The sequence below is a fragment of the Callorhinus ursinus genome, unplaced genomic scaffold, assembly GCF_003265705.2.
Source record: "Callorhinus ursinus isolate GAN/ISIS: 27379988/994484 unplaced genomic scaffold, GSC_fseal_2.0 scaffold24, whole genome shotgun sequence".
NCBI lineage: Eukaryota > Metazoa > Chordata > Mammalia > Carnivora > Otariidae > Callorhinus > Callorhinus ursinus.
In genome coordinates, this window is record NW_027397086.1 from 22,976,644 (window position 1) to 22,994,420 (window position 17,777).

General features: G+C 42.1%; 1 long non-coding RNA gene across 1 annotated transcript; it reads right to left on the reverse strand.

Annotated features, from left to right (window-relative positions):
• Nucleotides 1-1,515: 1,515 nt before the first annotated feature.
• On the reverse strand, nucleotides 1,516-15,266 carry LOC141369933 (uncharacterized). Its single transcript, XR_012373527.1, has 3 exons — nucleotides 14,844-15,266; nucleotides 13,907-13,986; nucleotides 1,516-1,839 (listed from the first exon to the last, which is right to left on the reverse strand). It is a non-coding gene; the product is annotated as an uncharacterized lncRNA (long non-coding RNA).
• Between the last annotated feature and the right edge of the window lie 2,511 nt (nucleotides 15,267-17,777).

The following is a 17,777-nucleotide window of genomic DNA, read 5'->3' on the forward strand; positions in this document are numbered from 1 at the left end:
CCAGCATGGCACATGATAAGTACTCAAAACATGTTTGCTTTATTAGTATTATAATTTGTATTCTAATTAATTACCTCATAGCTCTTTCATCAATTAAGTAGTAATAAGGTAGATCCCTCCTTGGGTTATAGTAAGTAAATGAGATAATGCATATAAGGACCCACTGTGGTGCCTGGCACACACTAGGTTCTTTTATAAATGGAGGCAATTAATACTAATGCACTGAGTAATTGCTTCTTGGCCTGAGCTCCCAAGGGTCCAAGTCTATACTTTGGAGATCTGAAACAAATCAGTCTTTTTTTTTTTTTTTTATAAAAATTCACTCCACAGAGTAGGCAGTGAGGGGCAGAAAGCAAAATGAAAAGCTACGTCCTATGAGTTGAATCTTTATTCACTCTTTCATTGTTTGATTCACTAGACATTATGGAGCACCTATTAGGCGTCAAGGTGTCACTTAGTGATGCGATGTATTTCTTTGTGGCAACAATTTGAAATGTCAAAATTCCTTTTTTCTCTCTAAATTCTCTCTCAACCAGACTACTGAAGGCTAGGTCCAGGGAAGACTTTGCAGAGTGGGACAGACATAGGGAAGAGTGGCAGAAGTGAAATCCTAAGATAAAAAGCAAGTGGGGAAGGAGAAAATAGAAGGGGAGTTAGGTTCCTAGTGCTGCCGTAACAAATTACCACAAACTGGGTGACTTGAAACAATAGAATGTATTCTCTCCTAGTTCTGGAAAATAGAAGTCCAAAATCAAAAGGGCAATGAGCCCCCTCAAGGCACAGGGGAGAATCCTCCCTTACTTCCCTCCTTGTCTCTTCCTCACTTCTGAAGCCTGCTGGCAATCCTTGCCATTCCTTGGCTTGTCCCTGCATCACTCTGATGTTCCTCTGTGTCTTCATGTAGACATCCTCCCTGTGTGTCTTCTCCTCTTCCCATAAGGACATCAGTCACTGGATTTAGGGCCCACCCCAATCCAATATAACCTCATCTTAACTAATTCTGTTGGCAAATAAAAGAGCCTATTTCCAAGTAAGATCACATTCACAACCAACAGCTGTTAAGACTTGAACATAATCTTTTGGGGGACATGATTCAACCCATTACAGAGGGTATCTTCAGAGCAAAAGCAGAGTTGGGTGGTTTGGGGGAAATCACACTTTGGCTCTTGGTCCTACCTCCTCCTTCCCTTCTCATCTCCATCCACAGAGAAGGTGCCTGACCTGGTCCCTCTGAATTTGGGTGTTGCCAAGAGGCTTGACGGTATCTCTAGTACGTAAGGTGAGGATACTCTTCTCCCTGGAACTCCTGGGGACTCTCAAAGGTGCCCTGCCCAGTACAGACATACACAGCTGTGGTAGTGTTCACTTAGGTACACACAGATATCAGCAACCTGCCCCAGGAGGGCTGTCTGAGCAGGGGACACACCCCCCCAAAGGGGGAATGGTACCACCACCAATGAAGAGAGATGCCACAGGCCAGTCCCCAATCAGGTCAAAGAGAACACTGCTGGAGAGCTTCCTGGAAAGTCATTTATCTACTTGTTCATTTGTCCATCCTTCTGTGCATTTATAGCATGGAGGCACTGGAGACAGGCTTCCTGAGTTGAACCTTGACTCCACAACCTACTGGATGTGTGACTTGAACAAAGCACTCCATTCCTTAAGTATCAACTGTCCTCTTCTTCAAAATGGGAAGAAGAAGAATTACCTCATTGGCTTTGTAGGGAGAAAATCACCCCTGGGTATGGTGTCTGGCACAGGGTAAACATCTGCACATGCTGGCAGCTATTCTGATGAAGAGGCTGATGATGGTGGTGGTGGTGATACACTCTAGGAAACCTGCACAAAGGTGGGGAGTAGAGATACATAAATGTAACTGTAGATGGAGGATACTGTCAACACCAGGCCTGAACAATTTGGGCAAGGGCTACTGTTTCTGTTCTGAGGCTATTTTTTTAAGATCTGTTGGGCTCTTGAAGGGAAGAAGATCTGCTGCACCATCCCTTCCAGTGCCCAGTGTACATGGGTCAGCTGCACACCTGCAATTAAGCAGGGATTTGGGGAGACCCTCATTTGCCACAGCCATCTTATTTACCACCTTCCCCAGGTTTGTTCCCTCAGTCACCTGTCAACGTGTCCTATCTCTGCCACCTTCACTCTAATGCATTTGCTAAAAAACAATTTCCAAACTCTCCTTGTTACCAGGAGAGATGCTGAGAAAGGAAAAAGACGAGCTAGAAAAGCTACAGACTCCCTTTGATGAGTCAAAGCTTCTAGTATTTCCCTTTCTTGATGCTCTGCCTTTGACTGACATTGAGGCCTGTTGATAAATCTTTAACATGAGCCAGTGATCCTTTTCCAAAACTTCAAACTGCAGACCAGAATCAACCTTTGAATTGCTTACAGTGAATATGTTTTGGTTGCACATTCTCAGGAGTTTTAATGAGCAATCTTTCCAGGATTGCCAGTGGGAAGAAGGATGTGAGGGAATGAAAGCTTCCCAGGCACTCACACCCACTCCTACTTTCCTGCTTGGACTATTTTCTTCTCTCTGCTACTTTTTGGAGCCACCAGTTCACTCTTCTCCACCCTCTTCCCAGGTCAAGTACTGCTTCTTCTTTTCTTTCTTTCTTTCTTTCTTTCTTTCTTTTTTTTTTTTTTTTAAGTAGGCTCCACGCCCAGTGTGGAGCCCAACATAGGACTTGAACTTACAACCCTGAGATCAAGACCTGAATTGAGATTAAGAGTCAGACACTTAACCAATGTGAGCCACCCAGGTGCCCCTCAAGTACTGTTTCTGCTCATGCCAACTGATATTCGAATTGGCAAAAGGAAGGGTGTTGGGAAGAAAGACCCAAAATCCTTAAGTGAGTTTCGACAATTATGCTTTTCAAGATTACCAGAACATCAAGATACTGTGCATATCGGCAAAAATACAGAAAAGCAAATTCTTTCTAGATGATCTATGCATTTGGTACATATAAATGTGATGATCCCTTGTGTCACATTGAAAACCACTGAAAGTATCAGATGCTAAGTTACTAAATTAACAGAAATTCAAGGCGGTCACAGCCGCTCACAATGCCTTGTAACAAAATAACTGTATCTCTAATAAGATGCATCCTCTGGCATCAGGCCTTGAGCCTGCTGAGTCCTTAGCAGCTCATCCTGCCCAGCAGGGCCTTTTCAGCTTGAAGGTGACACAGTCTACACCCGCAAGGGCTGGGTCACCTCCAGCAGTCACCCTACCTCTCCAAGTGGCTAAGCTCAGACTTGGCCTCTTTTGGTAGAGACAAGAAACTACACTAATCTTTCCACTTGGTCACACCCAAGGGACAGAGCCTGGAACACAAACGTGCTCAGGGACATGCGAGCCAGACAAATTAACTAACAGGCCTGGGGAACAGAGGCCAGGGCCACCCGTGCAGGCAACCTGCGATTAGGCAGGCTCCTGACACATCAGAGCACGGGGACCACGGCCCAAGGGGCAGGACCGTGTGCCCAGGCAGGCCCGAATTTGCCCTGCCAGCCGGCAGCCTGGGCAAGGCCTCGGTTCCCACTAACTTAAGCAGAGCTGGAGGAATTGTAGGCACCTTCGCCTCTGCCGGGAGTAATTGAGCAATAGCCTCCCAGCAGGCTGAATCTCGATGTGTTCCTCAGGAAATTACATACTTTTAACCTCTAAAACAATATAATTTGAAGGTGAATGTATTTTTCCTCAATAGTTACAGGGCCTCTTATTTTCTCTAAAGATCTGAGGTGGGAGGTTATTTTGCTGCCTCTACAGGTATATTTAAAGAGATACCTATAATGAATTAACCTCCAAATGTAAGTTTTGGTAGGGAAGTGTTCGGAATACCTCTGAAAATAACATTTCTATACAGGATTTCGTTCCCAATTAATCCAGTTTCACAACCAAAGTGTATATGCCCACCCTTACTCCCCTATACCATTTTATTTTCATGACAACAGATTCCTCCCAGGCACCAAGGCTGGAAAATTATACTCACCACCCCCCTTTATTCTCCATATCCTCTCATTCAATCATTCCATCACTCAGCTGGTCAAGCATCCCATATTGGTCAGGCTTCTCAGGAAAACCAGAACCAAGAGGACAGAAACCTAAAGAGATTTATTATGAGGAATTGGCTCGTGAGTGTGGATGCTGAGAAATCCCACCATCCGCCACCAGAGCTGGAGATCAACCCAGGAAAACCAATGGTTCCGGTCCAAGTCCGAAGGTCGGAGAACCGGTTGTGCCAGTGGTCTAAGTCCCAGTCTGAGGGCAAAAGAATAATGTCCCAGCTTAACCAGTCAGGCAGAGAGAGAATTCTCCTTCCTCTGCATTTTTGTACTACTCCGGCCCTCAACAGTTTGGATGGTGCCCACCCACAATGGGACAGACAATCTGAACTGAGTCCACAGATCCAAGTGCTAATCTTTTCTGGAAACACTCTCATAGACACACCCAGAAATAATGTTTAACTAGATATCTGGGCATCCCATGGCCCGAAAAAACTAACACTTAAAATTAAGTTGACACTTAAATTCAACCTTTATATTCAATCCGGCCTGTTTCCCACTGAAATGGTTCTATGTCCACTCCTATTCTGTTGCGAAGTTCCTACACTAAGGCAAGACTCTTCCATTCTCATGCTGGGATCACTGTGTCATTTCTAATTAGGCCTCCTGGATTCCAGCAGCTCTTCCATATTATGTATGCTTTCCTATACAGAGCAACCAGGGTCATCCTCTTTAAGTGTTACTCTTGCCAGGTCACTACTCAAAAATCCTCAACGCCTTTTGTCCTACTACAACATTCACAGCCAACATTTCTGTGTCACCTTCAAGATTATCCCACAAGCAAGCCCCACCTTGCCTGTCCCACTGCCTTCCTGAAACTCCCCAGCATGTACTCACCATTCCTACCAAACCCATGCCTCTTAGGCCCCCCAAAACACGCATATCTTAGACCTCCCTACCTTTGCTCATCCCATTCCCATCCCATTCTCTTTCATCTGCTCACTCTGTGACTCAATTCTAATCATCCTCCAAAAGACTTTCATGATTACACCATGTTCTTCTGTTCTCCCACAAGTATATATGGGTCTATGTCAAGTAGGGTGCTTCATTACAGACTGCAACTAGGTCATTGTTTGTTTTTCACAAACAATGTCCCAACTTTTCAAAAGTGCAAGAATTTGGATGTCACAAGTCATCTGTATCATTTTGGGGTGTATTCTAGTACAGATTAGCAAATAGGCAGCTTATTCAGACTTGGAAAGAAATGAGAAGATACCACAATGTCAACCGGAGCCCAGCAAAAACAAGTCACACCAGACTAGCTTCATTCCTGTTTGTTCAGGGGTTTTATAAAGGCAAAATGGGAAAATGGAATAAATGCAATGCTCCTGCATTTCATCAAAGCATTTAACAAACGCTCTCCTTACCACAAATTTAAGAGCAATAAGCTTGATGAACTTTCTAAATGATGAAGTGACCACATCTAAAGGATGCCAATCATCGCAGTTGTCAACTAGCAGGGAGAGAAATAGTGGTGTGCTCACAGACTGACCCTAAGAACATTTTTGTCAATGGCAGAATGGTATAATTACAGCACTCGGAGAAAAATAAACAACTTGGAGAAAAAAAAAAGAATATCTAATGACCAAATAAAGTTAAAAATTGTTCTGAACTAATTGGGAAAAGAGTCAACACTGGCAATAAGACATTCAGTAGGGACAAATTTAAGGTGTCTCACCCAGGTCCATTCATCCAACATGACTGGTAGGGGTGGGGATCCATGTCACTGAAGGTTTTCAGATAGAAACTGTTTTGTTTTGTTTTTTCCATTCTTAAGACATTATATAGAATATTCAGTCTTTAGGAAATGACTGAAGTACAGGATGCCAAAAAACCCAACTCTGAGACTCTAATATTTTATGATTCCATATATCTCCAACTTCCACCCCAACTAGATTATAAACCCACTGGCATGGACATCGTGGTGTAATGAAAAGAACAACGAATTTGGGAATAAGACAGGCACGGGCTCAAAGTAAGTTCTTCCACTTGCTAGATAATTTCTACGTCTGTTTCTTCATCTACAAACTAGAAATTATATAAGATATGAGAGTTGAGTCAGATAATGCTCCATGCAAATAGCCCCATCAAGTGTCTGGCACATAGTGGGTGCTAAATAAATGTTAATTATAAATCTTTCTCTACATCCTATACAGTCAACAGAGTACAAGGAACATAACAGGATCTCTGTAAGAAATAATTTAGTTCTTTGATTTTGAGGGACAGCCTGGAGAGGTTACTTGCTCACTGGAAAAGGTTTGGAGATGGGAAAGAATAGATAAAGTCATGCCAGGAAGGGGAATGGCAGGAGGAAAGGCATGGAGGAAAAAGGTAGATTTAAATGAAACACATTTTTAACCTCATCAGGTAACCCACCATCCCTATACACAATCTCCCAGAAATTCTATTTTGCCTTCTGTTCCTAGCTAATAGACTAAGCATGTGCATCAACTCCCCATCTACTGAAGTCTTATTACTATATTGATATGACAGGAAAAAAAATGTTTTCTTGACCTAGCCAAATATAAGAAAGGGTGCCAACTGTCATCTGAAATATTAAGGAAATCCTGAAAAATATAGAACTACTGGGATAAGATCAATAAAGAGTAAGAGTAAGAAAAATTACAGCCCAAAAGACAAACAGAGCAGTCCTTCCCAAAGAGTGCAACAGAGCCTGAGTGGGCAGAGTGTTCATCATCAGGGTAATAAACTACAAAACTGTAATAAGAATCATCATGTTAATCAGACCTTTGCTCTGTCCACAGACTTACAGAGCTTATGAGAACGGCAGCAGCATTTTATGCCCCCAGGGTAAAGCATAACAACTTCTCTCTGGGAATAATGAGAAATTGACTGGGAAAGGAAGTTAATGTAGGAAGTAGGTAGGGCCTGAAAGAGTTTGAATGACTGTAGACTTCCACATTAGACCAGGCGGAGGGGAGGTATAGAAGGTACCGGCTCCATCTAAGCATAAAATAAAGAGGACTAACCCCAGAGTAAAGTTCTATTACTTTGGAGATTGGGGGGTTAAGGATCCCCAATCTACATGACTAATCCTTGTTCAAGGACTCTACGGAAAAATCTGCCTAGCTACCCACCTTTACTGGAGCCCTAAGTAAGACCCTCAAGGTAGAAGAAGCCTACTGAGGAAACAGACATTTTTAAACTGCACAGAAAACCCATGTAAGCTATCCACATGAATCAAACCACTCTCTCATTTATAATCAGGATCACAAGACATTTGAGAAAATTGATTTTCATTAAAAAGATGAATGAATATGACATCAAAAGAAACAGAAATGATTAAGGAAAATGGAAGCAATTTTTAAATGTTCTAAAATGTGTCTTCAGAGATATTTGAGTGGATATATTGGAGTTGAATATACATCAAAATAAATTAATGAATAAATTGAAATTGCTGCTATGAAATAATAATCATACAAAAAAATCCTAGAATTAAAGATAGGACTACCAAAATTAAAAAAAAAAAAAATCAACGTATGGGGGCACCTGGCTGACTCAGTCGGTGGAGCATGCAACTCCTAACAGTGGAGAGTCATGAGCTGAAGCCCCATGTAGGGCCTAGAGCTTACTTTAAAAAAAAAAAAAATTAATATATGGAATAGAAAGTAACAATGGATAAAGGTTGAAGACTGGATAGATGGGGAAAGTCTCCATTCAAGAGAACAAAAATGAAGAGAGAGAAAAAACATAAGATTGTGGAAGAGAGCCAGGAAGTCTAGATATATCAAATGAATCCTAAAAGTAAAAATTAGAGAGGAGAAATAATTAAATAATGGGGGTGGGGGTAGAAATCCTAGAGGTAAATAAAGAGACAAATCTTTGTAAGGAAGAGACCTACCAAATTAAAAGCAAAACGAATAGGAACAACATACATTTAAACAAATTTTGGTGAAATTTCAGAACTCCAAGGGTAAAGACAAAGTCCTAAAAATTATCTTAAACAAAAGTTACCTACAAAGTAACAAGATCACAATGAGCATACTGCTCAACAGCCATTCCTTTGAAGTTCTGAGGGAAATGTTTGAAATTAACAACCTATACCCAGCTAAACTACAGTCAACTGTAAACTCAAACTCAAGACATTTTCAGACATACAAAGGTTTTTTTGTTTTGTTTTTTTAAGATTTTATTTATTTGACAGAGAGACACAGCAAGAAAGGGAACACAAGCAGGGGGAGTAGGAGAGGGAGAAGCAGGCTAAACGACTGAGCCACCCAGGTGCCCCTATACAAAGGTTTTTAAATGCTATGCCCTTATACTCCATATGATAAAAGTCCTGATGAGAGGATCCAGTAAAATAAAAATGTAATATAAGAAAATGAGATAAGACAAATATATGAAGAAAAAAGGGCTGAGCATGGCCCAGAAGGAAAGACAGCTCCAAAGAAATCAAGAGAGAAACCTCTGGCCCCTGTGGCTTAGGATCTCTTCTGAGTGATTTAGGATTACATTTCCTTCTCTTTGGATCAAGTTCCCTAAAGGTTGAGTTCTATAAATATTATTATTCTTTGGTTAATATTTAGAATTAGCCTGTAGATAAAGCACTACTAAAGACAATTACAGTGGCAGAACAAAAAGTAAGTATTGTAAAACCTGACAACATAAACACAAATACAACAAAAATCAGGAGAAGGCAGATGTAGAAGTAAATGTAAGTGTACTGAATAGTGGGAATACCATAAACAGTATCTAAATATAAGCCAACACGTAGCAACTTCTTGCTAGACACATCACTGGAGGCAAGGGAAACAAAAGCAAAAATGAACCTACCGGGACTCCATCAAGATAAAAAGCTTCTGCATAGTGAAGGAAACAATCAACAAAATTAAAATGCGGCCTACAGAATGGAAGAAGATATTCGCAAATGACATATCTGATAAAGGGTTAGTATCCAAAATCTAAGAACTTATCAAACTCAACACCCAAAAAACAAATCCAGTTAAGAAATGGGTTGAAAACATGAATAGACACCTTTCCAAAGAAGACATCCAGATGGCTAACAGACACACGAAAAGATGCTCAACATCACTCCTCCTCAGGGAAATACACATCAAAACCATGAGAAGATACCACCTCACAATGGTCAGAATGACTACAATTAACAAAGCAGGAAACCACAGATATTGGTGAGGATACGGGGAAAGAGGAAACTTCATGCACTGTTGGTGGGAATGCAAGCTGGTGCAGCCTCTCCGGAAAACAGTACGGAGGGTCCTCAAACAGTTGAAAATAGAACTACCCTCCACCCAGCAATTGCACTACTAGATATATACCTGAAGGATAAAAAAAAAAAAAAAAAGATCCAAAGGGGTACATGCACCCCGATGTTCATAGCAGCATTATCAACAACAGCCAAACTATGGAAAGAGCCCAAAAGCCCACTGGCTGATGAATGGATACAGAAGAGGTGGTATATAGACACAATGGAATATTACTCAGCCATCAAAAAGAATGAGATCTTGCCATTCGCAATGATGTGGATGGAGGTAGCGGGTATTATGCTAATATATGATTTCACTCATATGTGAATTTAAGACACAAAACAGATGAACATATGAGGGGGTGGAAAAAGAAAGAGAGGGAAACAAACCATAAGAAACTCTTAAGGATAGAGAACAAACAGGGTTGATGGGGGGGGGGGGGGGGGGGCTAGATGGGGGATGGGTATGAAGGAGGGCACTTGTCGTGTTGAACACTCGGTGTTGTATGTAAGTAATGAATTACTGAACTCTGCTCCTGAAACCAATATTGCACTGTATGTAAACTAACTAGAATTTAAATAAAAATTTGAAGAAAAATAATTTTGAGAGTAAAAAAAAGAAAACAGACTCTTAAGTCTAGACAACAAAGAGATGGTTACCAAAGGGTCATGGGTGGAGGGGATGGGTGAAATGGGTGATGAGACAGTGCACTTATATGATGAGCACCAGGTGTTGTATGCAAGTGTTGAATCGCTATATTGTACAATTGAAACTAATATTACACCATATGATAGCTGGGATAACAACAAAACCTTACAAAAAAAGAATAAAAAGTAAAAAATAATAAATATAGGCCAACAAATAGAAAAGGGAGAATTGGTAAACCCATAAAACTACCCATTAGAATTATGTATCTCAGGAGGTAAAGAAGAGAGGAAAGGTAGACAACACTAAAAATGACCCAACACCTCAAATTTCCAGAACAGGATGTCAAGATATGCTTTCAAATGTTGATATATCCAAAACAAACTCCTGCTATTTAGAATTTCCACTGTAGCCACCAAAAAAACTAAAAGCAAAAATTTTAATTTCAGAGGAACGCATACAAAAGGTAGGGCGGGGTGGGGGAACACACAAGACAGATTTTTCCTTTCCCTTTTAAACTCCTATGTAGTTTGAACGGTTTCTTTCTGTTGACATATGTAGGTTTTAATTTTTAAATTAATCTTTACAATTTTAGAGAAAAAAAGTTATATTCTCCCCATTTATCAATGAGCGGTGCCCCCAAGATAAGCTGGGTCATTTGGGATACTAGGAATTTAATATGGCACCTAAGGCTGAGAGGTAGGGCTAGGGATCCCAGATTTGAAGTTCCAAAATGTTAGACATAAGATCCACAATAAAGCCAGACCAAGACTGAAAAGGAATGTGCAGAAATACACACACACACACACACACGCACAAAATCAATAATTTACTCATTTATTCACTCCCTCATTCCCATTTGCTCTGACTCATTTCCCCACCTATAAATCATTCCTTCTCTCATTCATTCATTCAGTGGTTACTCAGAAAATGTAAGGCAGGCTCTCTGCTTTCAGGGAGTTTAAAAATCTACCTGGAAATAAAGCAATAACCAATTACATTACCCTCTGAAAGCCCAGAATCATTCTGAGGAGAGAGATCAGGATGGGCTAATGGCTCATGAACAGAGTAACAAACATACTGGGTCTTAAAGAATGAATAAGTTCCAACTCAGAGGAAGCAATTTATGCTTACTTCATTTTATGTTTCATACTTCTATTTTAAAGTTTCATGCCACCCCTTGAGATCTTGAGAAGAGAGTGAGTAAACCTTCTTAGAAAACCAGAGTTAAGAATCCATAGATCCAAAATAGAGCAGGCAATTAGGTCACAGAAGAAAACAAGACTTCTTGAAACCATGAAGAGAGTTCCATTACCCACTGGAGTACTTGCTGAAGCTGGGTCAGGGCCCTCCTGTAGGGGTGAACTGCTCTAAGTATGATGACCATCCACCCCAGTTTTCCCAGAACTGTCCTTGTTTTAGCACTGAGAGCCCTGTGCCCCAAGCCACCGTTCACTCCTGGACAAACAGGGACAGTAGTTACCCTAGAGTCAGCACTAAGTGCCCAGCACTTTCACAGACTTAGGTCATTTGACTTATACAATAAACTTGGCTGAGATTTAAGATATTGGTATCTCCATTTTCCAGATGGCAATACCAAGGCAGCAAAAGGTCCGATGACTGCTATAGGTCACATACACCAAGAAAGTAGCAGAGCCAGGATTCAATCCCAGATCTGTTTGCTTTCATCGAAGGCCACCTCTAAAAAGCCCACACCACGTCTTGTGTTCCTCTGTAGAGATGGACATGAGAACAGAGGCAGCGGGGCAGGCACACTGAAGAATTCAGATTCTCTGGGGACAGAGTGACTGAAAGGGGAACAACAGACCCTGAGTTCATCGGTGCCCTGCTCCAATCCAATGAGCCACGCAGCCCAGTTATAAGGAGGAAGATGAAGCAGCATCTACATGGGGTATTCAAGATCTCACAGAACCGTTTCCACCTAATAAGATGGGTCCTCGTTGTTGCTCCCTAAATTGAGACAATTAACATGGTTCCTTATTCTCCAAGCGTACATAGTAGGTCATTCCTGGATGCTAAGGACAGTAACAATAAAAATAACGCACCACTTCGGTAGGCCACTGTAGGTCTTTAACAGCTTTGCAATCCTGTATCAAGGATGTTAAAGATTATTTACATATCCAGTACAAAGAGGGGACCTCTGAGCTCCTGCCAACCCAGAAAGAAGACAATCTTCAGACTCAGAAGAAATGTACCCACATTCCTAGGAAAATCTTTGCATACACGTGCCCTGCTACGTTTTGGGTTTTGTTTTAAGTAGAGTCTGTCAAGTAAAGAAAAAGAAGAGAGCTGGGAAAAACAAGACAAGAGGGAAGACGGGAGGGAGAAGAACACTGAAAGAGGTAGACAAAGGAAGGAAAGGAAGCACAAGGGCTAGACCTTCGTGGTGAGAAATGAGAACAGATAAATGAAAAACGACAGCAGAGAAAGTCATGGAGAGCTCAATTAATTAGTTATTGTCCATTTCCTTGAGCGATCTCTAACAAATCTGTCCTTGTCAGCGACAGGAAATCTTTTTGAGTTCTTTGTAAAAGGATATTAATGGCAGTGGTAAGCTTCAGCACCCCTCCGCGGTGACGCGGATAGGGGCTGGGAGTCCCGTAGGTCACACGAGGCGCTGGCCTTGGTGCGCGAGCAAGCCGCTCTCCACTCACACAAAGAGTGCTTCTCCAGCCCACAGGCTGTCAACCCTCTCTCCTTGACTGGTACATCAGGAGGCTGACATTTAATACCCTAAGGATATAGATGTTTGAAAGCTGGTTATTGTAACAAAGGAAGCCATCCAAACTCTGCAAGACCAAATGGATCAGATAAAGCTGACACAGAGATAAATCTGTTTTACATCCATTCTTACACAAGTTTCGCTAATCTATGTAGTTATAGCTTTCCCACTGAAGGGGAAAAAATAACCCGCCACATGTCGGCAAGTCCACATCGCGTTCCTATTTTTAATCTCCGAGGTATAACATTCGAGGCAAAGACCATTTGTACGCTGACTTTTGCATGAACTCCATTAACGTAGGATGACACAGGAAGAAAATGAGAAAGGAGGATGGGGGCGGGGGAGGGAGGAGAGAGAGAGGGGGAGAGGATTTCATCTTGAATGGCGGTATAAATGCAGCTCTTTTTGTAAATGAATGAATTCTGCTCCATCATTGACACAGGATCGCTTCTCTCCCAGTCAGTCAGACACCTACTCTTCATTAGCCAGTATTTATGCTGCCAGATTGGACTTTCATATGGGAGCCCGAAGCACGGATGGTACAGATGGCAGGAGAGCTCTCGGGAGATTGATAACGATGAAGAAAGATGCCACATTAAGTCAGAAGGTGCCACTGTTAACATCCCAGCTCAGAGGAGAGTATTTCTAGCTAGCACTCCCCTCCAAGGGCTGTTTTTCTTCTGGTTTCAAGTAAAAATCATTCCCCTCCCCAAAAGCGCTCAGCCCCACCCTCTTGCTGGCAAGCGAGTGATACATTTGCTTGAGTCTCTTTTGTGTGTCAACTGATTTCTGCCTCGGAATACTTAACCTTTACTTTCCAAAGGTGGCTGGGATCCTAACGGTGCAGGGGAACTGGGGGGATATGCGAGGGAGGGAGGGAGGGAGGGAGAAGGCATTTTAGTCCATGTTTCCTTTAACAAAGGCACTACTATAAGAGGTTCCGTGCAGGAAACCTGAATGGTATTTATTGTTTCCACTCGGGCCTTCACTGCATCTGCTGCCTTTCAGAGACAGACGCTGCGTTCATAAAACCAGGGCCCGGTCTCAAAAGCCTTGGAGAAAAGGCAGTCTCCAGGGTGTAGGATTGAGGGTTTAATGGGAAAGTCAACACCACTGGAAGATGTGCAGTGAAAGGCGTTGGCTGCTGGGATAGAGCAGGAGAGCCTTCTAACTAAGCACTCTCAAGGGAGGGATGGTGATTCAGGTGTACCTTCAGCTGCTGGCCAGGCAAGGTGGTTCTTCATTCAAGGAAAACGCAGGTCCTTATCTATGAGAGCTTGAGCTTTTCTGCTGTAAAAGGTTTAAAAAAAAAAAAAAACCACCCCATTTCATTGAGAGAGGCCAACATCCTGTCCCGATTTTTAACCTCAGGGATCCTGGGTCACTGATTTTTATCTCACCAGGAATACATCTTTGACATCAACGCAGGGAACGAGTTCTCCAGTTCCTCCTGACATCCCAGCCTCCCCGGATGGCAACCTGACACCAAGCCAGGAAATAGACTGGGGGAAAGTTCTCTAGCCAGCAGTGCAATCAGATAAGGAAACGTGTCCCCTGTTCGAAAGAGTTACCCAAAAACCAAACCAACAGGCAAAACGGGACATAATGGGTCTTGCAAACTTAGCAAGTTTGGAAAAATCTGGCAGCCCCTGCCCAACCAGAGTGATAGATTATCAGAGTCCATTCTAGAAAATGCAGGCTGGGAAACAAAGGGAGGCCCCTCTTGCAGCAATCACAAATTCCTGTCGCTGTGTAAGCATTTAATTAGCTTCCCCGGTTTACAGAAACCCCAGTCAATTTAAGGCACGCTAGGCAGCTCCTCCCAGACCACGCCAACCCTCTCGCAAGCTTGGACCTGGTATGCCTACTGCCCAGGAAGGATATTTGGAGAGTCCTAATTGAAGGGAATTCCTATTTTTATGTCTCTATGATGTACCATCAGCATTTCCTCCCCTACAAAAATACACAGAGGGGCAACTAGTCCAAATAACTGGTTTAAATCTGTAAATTACAGCACTGCTTCAAGGAACTTTTAAGGTCGTTTTGTGTCTACAGAAAAGTTAGATGGCATCATAAAATTTTTAGAGCTAATGTAATCTTGATACAGTGGATTCATCTCAACTGATGAGATGTGTTTGAGGCCCTACCCTTCCCTCCCTTTCTTTGAACTGTCCTTGAGTCCGGGCAGAGAATTAACCAGCCTTGTAGCTTCCATGCAAGGACTACACAAACATCTTCCTCCCTCGGGGAGTCCAGCTCGCAGAACCTAAGTCTTCATTTCATTCCCCCCACCAAGAGAAGAAGGCATTGCTAAATATGGTTAATTTTCTGAGTTGGATGCGTTTCTGCTGTGGCGTCTAATCCTCTCTTCCTTCTCCTGTGTGTATTTCTTCTTGGAGCTTCGGTCTTTAGTGACGTTCTCTTACCGTTTCATTAAGTGCCCTCAGCCTCGGTAAATTACAGTACTTTGAAGCCTTGGAGTTTAGCATATAAAAAAGCAAGAGCCTCTGTATACTGCCCTGGGATAAGGTGTGATGAAAATCCCATACAAGCTGAACTGTACTTCCTAATCAAATGGGTGTAACAGATGGCTGCTGGAGCAAACCATCACAATGGAAATATCTGCAGTTCTCATGGTAACGGAATCTGCCAGGTCTGAGGGATTTGCTGTTTTTCAGGACATCTGAGCTGCAATCTCTTTCGAGCTGTCTAGCAGTCTCCGTCTCGCTCTCTCTCACTCTCTCAGCGTGATGGAGATAGAGTTGAAAGGTGGAGCCCAATTTTGCATTCCAGCTGTGATTAAAGACACAGGCACACATCCTGGGAGATAATGCGCTGCATATTCATTATGCTATCTAGAACCTCTTTAGCTACTGGGACACGACTGTCATACAATTACAATATGCCTTCTTCAGGAGTAAAGGGGGGTTGGGATGGAGAAGATCAGAGAACAACAGAGAGGGAGAATTTGAGGAATTAAGATGCAGGAGGCGTATCTTGTAATAAAGATATGGAGCAATATTAAAACTAGCAGTTGTATCCATTTCATGGCAACGTGTCAAGATGACTTAACATAGAAGGATAAAACATCTGGCCTAGGGAAAAAAAATACATGATGTCGAATTTCCAAACCATAACGTAGACTATGTGTAGGAAAAACAACAGATAAGCAACTGTGTACCTTCCCAATAAGTGAAAGCATGTGGAAGATTTCCTTATACTCTGCAATCAGAAAAGGAGAGCCGTCTCATAAGGTGGAGGTTAGTATATAGACACTGAGCTTTCATTATAAATTGAAGGTTTGGGTTTAAACCCATAGGACTACATTACAAAAGGTTTTTTTATTATTTTTTTCCTCATGCTATTCATAACCTTATTTTACAGCAGTGCTCAGAAAGGGGAAAAATAATCAGTCACAATTCTATTTTATTAAAGTCTTTTCCTCCAAATCCCTATCGATTTAAAGAAATAAGGAAAAGTATACTGTCTTCTTTGCTATAGTACCTGCTAGCAAGCAAACACACACACACACACACACACACACACACACACACACACACACACAGGGTTGATTCACAGCTGCCTGGTCCCTTGGGTATTTGAGCTTGAAGATCAGACAACATATAAGAATTCAGCCATGACTCAAAATGGAAACAAAGAAGACCATTCTTAGCAAACCGGGCAATGTGAACTGAAAAACTACAGGCTGGAGGCTGGAGCCCCCTAGCACGCTTACCCACCCCATTGTCCTTGAGGGCACTACTGTTAAATACATATGACAGCCAAAGAGATGAGAAGAATAGTTTCCAGAAAGCAATGATTGGATCTCCCTTTTCATGAGGTAGAATAGGCAGGACTATGTAAGCCTCTAAGTAGCACTTGAGAACAGGTCCTGTAAGGCAGCATTGTCTCCCTCTCGTATGGCGCCTGAAGAACATATTATATTATATAACCTTTCTCCAAGCCCGCCCTGCTCTGACAGAGACCCTCTTCCTTTAGAACCCTGCTAATAACAACTTGTGGATGACAATCTCTGTCTTAACAAGCCGGATTAGTTTAAAGCAATGAACTGAGGCCATTTGTGCAGATGCTAATCAAAAAAGAAAAAGGGAAAAAATTATAAAAGACCCATGTGCCTCCACCTCTTGTAACTACAATACAGATGAAGAGGAGGGTGTCCCAGGCCACATCTGTGGACTGACCTCTAAAGCACACAAAGGTCTTCAGGGCTTGGGGGTTATAAAAGGAGGGAAGAAGGTTTGTATCAGGCCAGCAGCAGACAACAGTGGCTCTAGAAGGGCAGTTATCAGGGAACTGTCTGAAGCCTTTTTTTTTTTTTTCCTTAGAAACTGTTCTTTAGTTGTGTCCCACGAGGTCTTTGCTTTTTCACAGACCCTTCCCAGCTCCTAGCACAGAGCCTGGGACATAGCAGAGATGCACATTAAATGGTGGCTGGATGGACAGACAACGGATGGAGGAACAGATGTACAAGGAAAGATTCAAAACGTCAAAATGCCAAAAACAAACAAATATGTAACGGTCCCCTCTTTGCTCTCCACACCAAGAACATAAAATGGTATTAAACATAATAGCACATTTGGAAAGATACTCTGTGTCTTCAGAGATCAATGACTAGATGGATTAACAACATTCAACCATGACTGGCACTTTAAAATACACACAAAAAGGAAAGCTACTCAGTTGATGATTCAGACACAGAATATCGCAGAAACTTTAAGCCCATTAAAAAAAATAATCTGTCATTTCATCAGCTTCTCTGACAGATCGCTTTTTTTCTATACCACGACTAGGAAACTGACTCATGAAGGAAGGAATGCTGAGTTTCCTTTAAAATAGTCTGAGAATAACATAAAATACACACTCTATTACATATTGGATCTGAGTGTGCAATCAGCGTGAGAGAGAAAAACAAATTATGAGGGAGAACACTATCTCTCACAGTCCTGAGTCAAACATACATACATACACACACACACACACACACACACACACACACACACACACACACACAGAGTAAGCTTCTACTGGCTTCTTAAATTTTAACTGCCCTTCAAGAGTAC